The 10,190-nt window shown below is 37.9% G+C and overlaps 1 long non-coding RNA gene across 1 annotated transcript; it reads left to right on the top strand.

The window, feature by feature from the left end:
- LOC110267684 lies at positions 1,085 to 1,995 on the top strand. The gene is made up of 3 exons (XR_002355564.1): positions 1,085 to 1,357; positions 1,809 to 1,901; positions 1,973 to 1,995. It is a non-coding gene; the product is annotated as an uncharacterized LOC110267684 (long non-coding RNA).

Here is a 10,190-nt window from a genome sequence, read left to right as displayed (position 1 = left end):
GCAAAGAAGGGCCATCAAACCATGGTATTTAAACCCAAGGATTGGGTTTGGATTTCTTTGAAGGGAAGAAGAGCTTATCATTTAGAGAAAAACAACACTTGTTGCTAGAGGAGATGGTCCATTCCAAGTGTTAGAGATTATTAAGAATAATTCCAGCAAGAATAATGTTTTTGGTAGGTATTGTAGTCCAATTGTGTTTAGTATCTCTAATTTTTCTCCTTTTGATATATATGCAGATTCGAAGATGAATCTTTTTGAAGAGGGGGAGGATATACATGTTTAGGAGAGTATTTTTGTCATTTTAGAGACAAGGAAAAGAATAGTAATTTTTCCATATTCAAGGATCAGAATACTTGAAGAATTATACTATGACGGTCTTAGATATCAAGGAGATCAAGAGTTTGTCTCAAAAAGAGTGGTGCTGAAATGACGACAACTCATAAGGCCCATAAGGCTAAGTCAAGACAGCAAGAGGCCCAATAATATTTTTTAAATCTAGTGAAAGACACAAATTTAATAATTATTTTTGAATTTATGTAATGTCTATTTTAGTTTGTTTTGTTGTTAGGGTTCATTAGAAAATTTGTTTTAGTTCTCATTTGTTTAATAATATTTTAGAAATTTTAAATTTATATCAATCCGATCTAATCCAACAAGATCAAATCTAATTTAAATTATGTGATTTTATCTTTAGGAGATTTAAATTTAGTTATCTTATCTTTTAGGTTAATCTGTTAGTGTTTATCTTTAGGAGATTTAAATTAAGTTATCTTATCTTTTAGGTTAATCTGTTAGTGTTAGGGATCTATTTAAACCATGGTTCTAAAAACCGAATCAGACCAGCCAGTTCAACTGGATTAATCGGGAACCGGTCACCAAGCTGGTCTCGTTATGCCTAGAGACCGCCTAGCAAAAAAGAGGTTGCAAAACCGATCGAACCGGTGCTTAACCGATGAACCGGCAGAACCGTTTGGTTTTTTGGAGGGTTTCCGATTCGGAAATAAACCCTCCTAAGCGCGGCGTTTTGTCCCTTAAATTAAAAAAAAGGAAAAACGTAAAACGGCAAAACTAAAGTGGTGAACCCTAAATCAAACGCAGCTCCCATTTATTCTTCTTCTTCACAAAGCCACTAACTCATCTCATCTCCTCTCTTCTCTGAGAACCATAGAAGCCACCGCAGCCCCTAATCGCGCAGCCACCATAGCCCGCCACCACAGCATCCCACAGCCACCGCCGTGATGGGTTTGACCACCGCAGCCCCCTACCGCGTCGTTGTCATCACCGAGCTCGCCTTCTCTCTATCCACCGGTGTTGCGTCCTCTGTCGTTGCTGTTGCTCGCCTTCCACCTCGCCGTCGGTAAGTAATACTTTGTTCGCAGTTTCACACTTCACAGCCATCACCTTGGCATCTGCTTGCTGGTTTAGGGTTTAGCAATTGATTTTTGATAGTACTTGTTATTTGTTTTAAATTGATTTGCTGATTAGCTGGATTTTCTGAGGTTATTGTTTGCTGATTTAAGTTTTACAGTGGAGTTTGTGGAGTTTGTTGAGTTAATTTTGTTCATAATTTTCAAAAATTTTATTCTTGAGTTGCTATTTTTTCTGTTGTGTTCTGAGTTGGGGTGAGTTGCTATTTTTCTCTGTTAAGGTGGCAAGATTTGCCGTTAGTGGTGCACCAGTATAGTTGATAGGTTTTGAAGGTCTATCAGGAGAATCGGTTCTGAAAACGCACTTGAGGTTTAAATAGTGAGCTTGAAGAAGTACAATTTGTGGCATCACAAATGAGACATTGTTCAATGAACAACCAGTCTTGTTCCATTGACACACGTAGGGCAAGGATTCATGCCTAAACCAATAGTGTAGACGAGATTTCTATCAACTTTGAGAGGAACAAGAGCAGGGTATTAATCAGAGTTTAGGCTTCTGAGTTTCTTGTTGAGACTCTGTGCAAAAGCTGAGTCATTTCTGGCAGGAAGTTGAAGTTGAGGAAGAGAATAGATCAGTGTTTGAGATGCCTTTGTATTGGAATATAGCTGTGGCGGTTTTGTTGTCAACTGAGATTGGAGCATCCATGAAGACCCTTTGCGGCCATGAAGTACCTGCTTGGAAGTTGAAACAATGTTGGCATGGACTCAAATATTTGTGGTTTGTCCTTGTCCAATTAGTATGGAACTTATGGTTAATGGTTTTGTTAAATTTTGATGGATGATAGTTTAGGTGTTTTGTTAAATTTTCTGAATTAATTTTATTGATGATTGATGATGTTTTTTTAAATATTTGAAGTTATATATTTAATTTTTAATAATTTTATTTAATATTTAATAAAACTGGTTGAACCCCGGTTGAACTCTGGTCGAACCACTGAACTAGTGAACCAGTCACTCTACCGGTTCATTGACCGGTTCGGTTCTCGCAACCTTAATTTAAACATTTTTTGTGAGACAATTTAAACAACATTTAATGAATAAATTTTATGGGTGCTAATATGCACATTTTTTTTTATGTGTGATCAAGTGAGTTGAGTGGTTTGTTTTGTTTGTTGCATGAAGAAATTTGAAGGATCTAACCTAAAGTAATTCTTTAGTGTTAGTTCTTTCAATTTTCATCTCTCTGATCTAAGTTATCAAGGACAGGTTATTTGAAAGTCTAGTAGGAAAAAACTCTTCCAGTGACCTAGATTGCTAAAAATAGGTTTCTTAGAGGTCTAGTAGAAAAACCCTTATCTATCTTTTTATGTTTTCTCTCTGTCTTTTATTATTCCTTTTAATTTGTCTGTATCTTTTCTTATGTCTTTTTTATTTGTTCATATTTTCTTATCACGTATCATGTTAGTGACACATGGTATGTTACGTGTCATCTAACATGTCATAAACTTATACAGATTCAAATTAGTTCCTAAAAGTACATAATCTTGTATAAAATTATCTTTTTAAAAATTCTCTTTTTAATTGTTTTGTCGATTTTTAGCAAATTGATGGTAGTTCGATTCTAATGGTCTGAGAGTGAAACCTACTCCTCTTTTTCGTGAGTACCAGTTTTTTAGAAGTGCAACAAAGTTCCTTAAATTAGACAGGAATTAAAGAAAAATACTGAAGGCATGAAAGATAAAGATTTTAAAAATAAAATTGACTGAAATCGAAATAATTTGCATTGAATTTAAATAAAGCAATAAAATGGCTTCGATTAGATCAAAGGACTTTTGAATTCGAAAAATAAAAGTACTAAAATTGTAAATTGGACAAGAATAGTAAATGTTGCTTGGAAGATAAATTTGCAAGGAAAGTAAAGTTTGCTGAAAATGTAAATTGAAAAGATAGAAAACAGTGGAAGGAACCCTATAGAAAAAAAACTCGAACGCAGACTCAGAAAGTCGCTAGGATATGAGTGTGCTTGAGTGTTTTCTGATGCAAAGTTCCAACCCTTGTGACTTCGAGCCTTCTAGTATTTATAGTCATTTCCTTAACTGATCAATTTGAAATGAAAATCCCACGTGTGTGAAAACGAAAGTAACTGTTCCCGCACTGTTGCTTGATCATGTAACGGCTGTAGAATAACCTTCGATTTCAAAGTCTTCGATCCTCTTGCTCGAATAAATCATCGATTTGCTAAGTTAATCAAGCTCTCACTCAACATCCTTAAATATGTCTCCTTTGACACCAATTTCTCTTCCAAAAGCTTACTTAACAATTCGAATAACCTTCTCCTTCAAATTTATTTATTTTTGACTAACAAATTGCCCCGTAGGATTAATGTGTTTGTTTTTGAAATCATTTCTTGGAAGACAAAACACTTAATCCTGATTTAATCATTAACGGGAATTACATTAATTAATCATAAATGTCATTCACTTTCCCATTAACTTTTCAGCCGTTTGACACGTCTCCCATGATTTACAATCTCTCTCTTCCACCACTTCACCTTCTTCGCGAAGTTGCCTCCTTCCTTTTGAATTCACCTCTATAACAACGGTTAAGAAACAAATCTTCTTCTTTTAAATTAAAATTTCTTACCATCATTTTCCTTCCCGAATCCTTATTTTCCAAAGTGTCAAATTTTCTGTCACCTCTGAACTTCTTTCTTCTCTGCAACTGCAATTTCTCCTTCTCATTTCTCACTTTAACCAACAGTGGCTTCCCTTTCAACCTGTGTTGCTGCACAAGACAAGGGCAAAGGTCCTATGGTTCAACCTTAGGCTCCCCCAACCTTGCAAATACTAAATCAAATCAATGATGAAATTATTGAAGATCCTCAACCTCAAGTTGATGACACAAGGATTCTCATCCCGTTCAACATCGGCGATGAAACCCACTACTTTGTTGGCCCTATCTAAAACCTAGAACAGGCACACAAACGTATCCCTACTTCCCTAATGCACAAGGGAAAGACTTGCTAATCAACCAAAACCTTATCCTTTCTCATTTCATTAATCCTCAATAACCTTTTAGAAACAATCCTAAAATTACTCCTCGAGAGGCTGACTTCAGGACCTGACATAAACGTCTTGAATCAGAAAAAAGTACTATCTAGAGGGCTCTTGGCATACAGGATGTTTTACGACTCTCCCACTTCACACCCATAACTCACCCCTGGATGATTGGGGTTGTGGTCAACTTCTGGAACAGGACCACAAATAACTTTCACCTCCCTTGTGGGATGATTGGCCCCTCACTCCTAGACGTGGCTGCCATCACTGGCCTCCCGATAAGTTTCCCCATGTTGACTTCCGATGCGCAACCAAATCGGGAGTACAGGATCAACCACAGGACTTCTTATAGTGAGTTTATCGTTCACAACATGGGTAAGGAGAATGAACCCGTGACTAATGACAAGCATGTTGCATTCCTTTTTTACTGGCTGAATGCTATTATTTTCTGCTCTCGAACTGTCCAAATGCAAAAGCTTTTCCTCCATCTAGCTGCCCTCTAACATGAGGGAAATAACTTCAATCTAGACAAATGCCTTCGAACCAATTCTTTGATCATCACAGGGGGTCCCCTCTGGCTTCTCCACCTCTGGTTAAACACTGTTTTTGAAAAATTTATGCAGAAAGATGGGTATAGCTCATCTGATAAATAGCACATTAAAGGATTTTGATTAACCTCTTTCCAAACTAACTTCCCAAATGCCCAGTTGGTGCACGAAATTGTGATTACATTTTTCACAATTCCGCACAACTAACCAGCAAGTGCACTAGGTCATCCAAGTAATACCTTACGTGAGTAAGGGTCGATCCCACAAAGATTGTCGGCCTGAAGCAAGCTATGGTTACCTTGTAAATCTTAGTTAGGAGATTAATGATAAAAATAATTTTTGTTTATGAAAAGTAAATAACATAAAATAAATGGTACTTGTGATTCAGTAATGAGGAACAGGTTGAGGTTCCGGAGATATTCTGTCGTCTGAATCTCTGCTTTCCTACTGCCTTCTTCTCTAAACACGCATGGCTTTCTTCAATGGCAATCTGTATGATCCTCTCGGATGAAAAATACCAGGTACGATGTCTGCACAGCTAATCAACTGTCAAATTTCTCGTCTCGGATGAAAAATACCATGTACAGCTACCGCACAACTAATCATCTGTCGGTTCTCACTTGCGTCGGAATAGGACCCTTATCCTTTTGCACACTGTCACTGCGCCCAACATTCGCAAGTTTGAAGCTCGTCACAGTCATCCCTTCCCAGATCCTACTCGGAATACCTCAGACAAGGTTTAGACTTTCTGGATCCCAGGAATGCTGCCAATTGATTCTAGCCTCTACCACGAAGATACTAATCTCACGGACTCGGTCCATGTATTAGATACCCAAGAGATACGCACTCAAGTTGTCGCCCAATGACTACGTTGAGCTCAGATAGAATGGGAGTGGTTGTCAGGCATGCGTTCATAAGTTTGAGGATGATGATGAGTGTCACGGATCATCATATTCTCCAGATCGAAGTACGAGTGAATATCTTAGAACAGAATCAAGCATGATTGAATAGAAAACAGTAGTAATTGTATTAATCCATTGAAACACAGCAGAGCTCCTCACCCCCACCTATGAGGTTTAGAGGCTCATGATGTAGAAAATACAAATTCAAATGTAAAATGTCATGAGGTATAAACTGAATCTCTAAAAGTAGTTTTTATACTAAACTAGTAACTTAAGTTTACAGAAAATGAGTAACTAAGTGCAGATAGTGCAGAAATCCACTTTCCGGGACCCACTTGGTGAGTGTTTGGGCTGAACTTTCAAGCTTTCACGTGCATATGCCTCATATTGGAGTTAAACGCCACCCTGGGTGCCAAAATGGGCGTTTAACGCCAAGAATTATGCCAGTTCCGGCGTTTTACGCCAGAAAGTTTTAGGCTGGCTTTCAACGCCAGTTTGGGACATCAAATCTCGGGCAAAGTATGGACTATTATATATTGCTGGAAAGCCCAAGATGTCTACTTTCCAACGCAACTAATAGCGCGCCAATTGGGCCTTCTGTAGCTTCAGAAAATCTACTTCGAATGCAGGAGGGTCATAATCCAATAGCATCTACAGTCCTTTTTCAGCCTCTGAATCAGATTTTTGCTCAGGTCCCTCAATTTCAGCCAGAAAATACCTGAAATTATAGAAAAATACATAAACTCATAGTAAAGTCCAGAAATGTGATTTTTGAATAAAAAATAATAAAAATATAATAAAAAGTAAATAAAATATACTAAAAACTATGTAAAAATAATGCCAAAAAGGGTATAAATTATCCGCTCATCACAACACCAAACTTAAATTGTTGCTTGTCCCCAAGCAACTAAAAACAAAATAGGATAAAAAGAAGAAAAAGTACAATAAATTTCAAATATCAGTGAGGCTCAGTTCCAATTAGATGAGCGGGACTAGTAACTTTTTGCTTCTGAACAGTTTTGGCATCTCACTTTATCCTTTGAACTTCAGAATGATTGGCATCCATAGGAACTCAGAATTCAGATAGTGTTATTGATTCTCCTAGTTCAGTATGTTGATTCTTGAACACAGCTACTTTATGAGTCTTGGCCGTGACCCTAAGCATTTTATTTTCCAATATTACCACCAGATACATAAGTGCCACAGACACATAACTGGGTGAACCTTTTCAAATTGTGACTCAGCTTTGCTAGAGTCCCCAGTTAGAGGTGCCCAGAGCTCTTAAGCACACTCTTTTTGCTTTGGACCACGACTTTAACCGCTCAGTCTCAAGCTTTTCACTTGACACCTTCACCCACAAGCACATGGTTAGGGACAACTTGATTTAGCCGCTTAGGCCAGGATTTTATTCCTTTGGGCCCTCCTATCCATTAATGCTCAAAGCCTTGGATCCGTTTTACCCTTGCCTTTTGGTTTAAAGGGCTATTGGCTTTTTCTGCTTGCTTTTTCTTTATATTTTTTTCGCCATTTTTTTTTATTTTTTTTCGCAAGCTTTGTTTGAATTTCACTACTTTTTCTTGCTTCAAGAATCAATTTTATGATTTTTCAGATTATCAATAACATTTCTCCTTTTCTATTATTCTTTCAAGAGCCAACAATTTTAACATTCATAAACAACAATATATAAAATATGCACTGTTCAAGCTTTTCATAGGACATTCATAGCTTTAAGACATAGACACTAGACACAGATGATCATGTAATAAAGACACAAACATAGATAAAACAAGAAGCATAGAAATCGTAAAACAGAAAAATAAAAACAAGGAAATTAAAAAATGGGTCCACCTTAGTGATGGTGGCTAGTTCTTCCTCTTGAAGATCTTATGGAGTGCTTGAGCTCCTCTATGTCTCTTCCTTGCCTTTGTTGCTCATCTTCCTAGAGGTTTCTCCGGCCTTAGGTGCCATTAATGGTTATGGAAAGCAAAAAGCTGAGCTTTTCCACACCAAACTTAAAAGGTTTGCTCGTCCTCGAGCAAAATAGGATAGAAGGGAGTAGAATAAGAATATGCAATTAATTTTGAAAACTTATTATTGTATGCAAGAAAAATTAAAAAGAGTTGAAAAGAATTTGAAAAGATATGTAAGTTTTAAAAACGTTTTGGAAAGAATTGAAAAGAATCGAAAAAGAATTAAAAAGGATTGGAAAGATTATTAATTTTTGAAAATAGAAATTGAAAGATGAACGTTTAAAATACGTTTGAAGCAAAAAATTATGAATTAAAACATGAAAAATTGAAAAAAGATTGAATTGGAAACAAAATTACCTCCCTTGTGTCATCCTGGCGTTAAACGCCCAGAATGCTATCTATTCTGGAATTTAACGCCCACTTGACTACCTCTTTGGGCGTTTAACACCCAGCCAGATACCCTGGCTGGCATTAAACACCAGCAAGCCTTCTTTACTGGGCATTTTTCTGAACGCCCAGAATGCTGCCATTTTTGACGTTAAACGCCCAGAATGCTGCCCATTCTAGCGTTTAACGCCCAGAATGATACCTTTACTGGTGTTAAACGCCCAGAATGATAGCCGTTCTGGTGTTTAACACCCAAAATGCCTCTTGATGAGCGGATAATTTATACGCTTTTTGGCATTATTTTTAGGTAGTTTTTAGTATGTTTTAATTACTTTTTATTATATTTTTATTAGTTTTTAAATAAAAATCATATTTATAGGCTTTACCATGAGTTTGTGTATTTTTCTGTGATTTCAGGTATTTTTTGGCTGAAATTGAGCGACCTGAGCAAAAATCTGATTCAGAGGCTGAAAAAGGACTGCAGATGCTGTTGTATTCTGACCTCCCTGCATTCGAAGTGGATTTTATGGAGCTACAGAAACCCAATTGGCGCGCTCTCAATTTCGTTGGAAAGTAGACATCCTGGGCTTTCCGGAAATATATAATTGTCCATACTTTGTCCGAGATTTAATGGCCCAAACCGGCGTTCCAAGTCAGCATAGAAATTCTAGCGTCAAAACGCCAGAACTGGCATGAAAGCTGGAGTTAAACGTCCAAACTGGCACAAAAGCTGGTGTTTAACTCCAAGAAAGGTCTCTACACGTGAAAGCTTCATTGCTCATCCCAAGCACACACCAAGTGGGCTCCGGATGTGGATTTCTACACTAACTATTCTAGCTTACTCATTTTCTGTAACCCTAGGTCACTAGTTTATTATAAAAACTACTTTTATTGATTCATCTTGTACCTCATGACACTCTACACGTTTCATATTGTATCTTCCATGGCATGAGTCTTTAAACCCCATGGTTGGGGGTGAGGAGCTCTGCTGTGTTTTGATGAATTAATGCAGTTACTACTGTTTTCCATTCAATCACGCTTGCTTCCATTCTAAGATATTCACTCGTACTTCAACTTGATGAATGTGATGATCTGTGACACTCATCACCATTCTCAACCTATGAACACGTTGATGAGTATTTTGGTGAAAAATAAATTTCTCCCAAAACACACAAATCTAACCGGCAAGTGTACCGGGTCGTATCAAGTAATAAAAACTCACGGGAGTGAGGTCGATCCCAATCTTCAAGCCTTGAGTTGGGCCTTTGCTCTTGGTGGAATTGGGTTGAAAGAGGCCTTGGTTGATTGTTCTTGGAGTTTGAAGAGGAACCAAAACGAACCAATTGAACCGGGTTTGAGTTTTGCAAAAGTTGGACCAAAAGTTTGAGCAAAAGTTAGGGGGCTAACTTTTGCCCAAACTTTTCATATCAGTAGCTATATCCATCTGATACCAACGTTGGTGCCAAAGTTAGGGGTCTAACTTTGGCCCTAAGGTTGGCCTTACATTGTGCACTTGTGGCGCCAACGTTAGCCACCAAGTTAGGGGCTAACGTTGGCGCAAACTTTTGCTCCTCCCCTTGTGATTTTCATGTGCCAACGTTAGCCACCAAGTTAGGGGGCTAACATTGGCGCAAACTTTTGGTGCCCAGGGAGGTTTTCTTCATGCCAACGTTAGCCTCAAAGTTAGGGGGCTAACGTTGGCGCAAACTTTTGGTGCCCAGGGAGGATTTTCATGTGCCAACGTTAGCCTCAAAGTTAGGGGCTAACGTTGGCGCAAACTTTTGGTACCCAGGGAGTGATTTTCAAGTTCCAACGTTAGCCCAAAAGTTAGGGGCTAACGTTGGGGCTAACGTTTCACCCAAAAGTTTGTGCAAAAGTCTGAGGCTAACTTTAGGTCCAGCTTTTTGCTTCCTGGTTCAATTTCACTTATTCCATTGTCTTCTCTTTACTCCTAGCTATT

Source organism: Arachis ipaensis, chromosome B02, assembly GCF_000816755.2.
Source record: "Arachis ipaensis cultivar K30076 chromosome B02, Araip1.1, whole genome shotgun sequence".
NCBI classification, from domain to species: Eukaryota; Viridiplantae; Streptophyta; class Magnoliopsida; order Fabales; family Fabaceae; genus Arachis; species Arachis ipaensis.
This window is presented reverse-complemented; position numbering and strand designations above follow the sequence as displayed.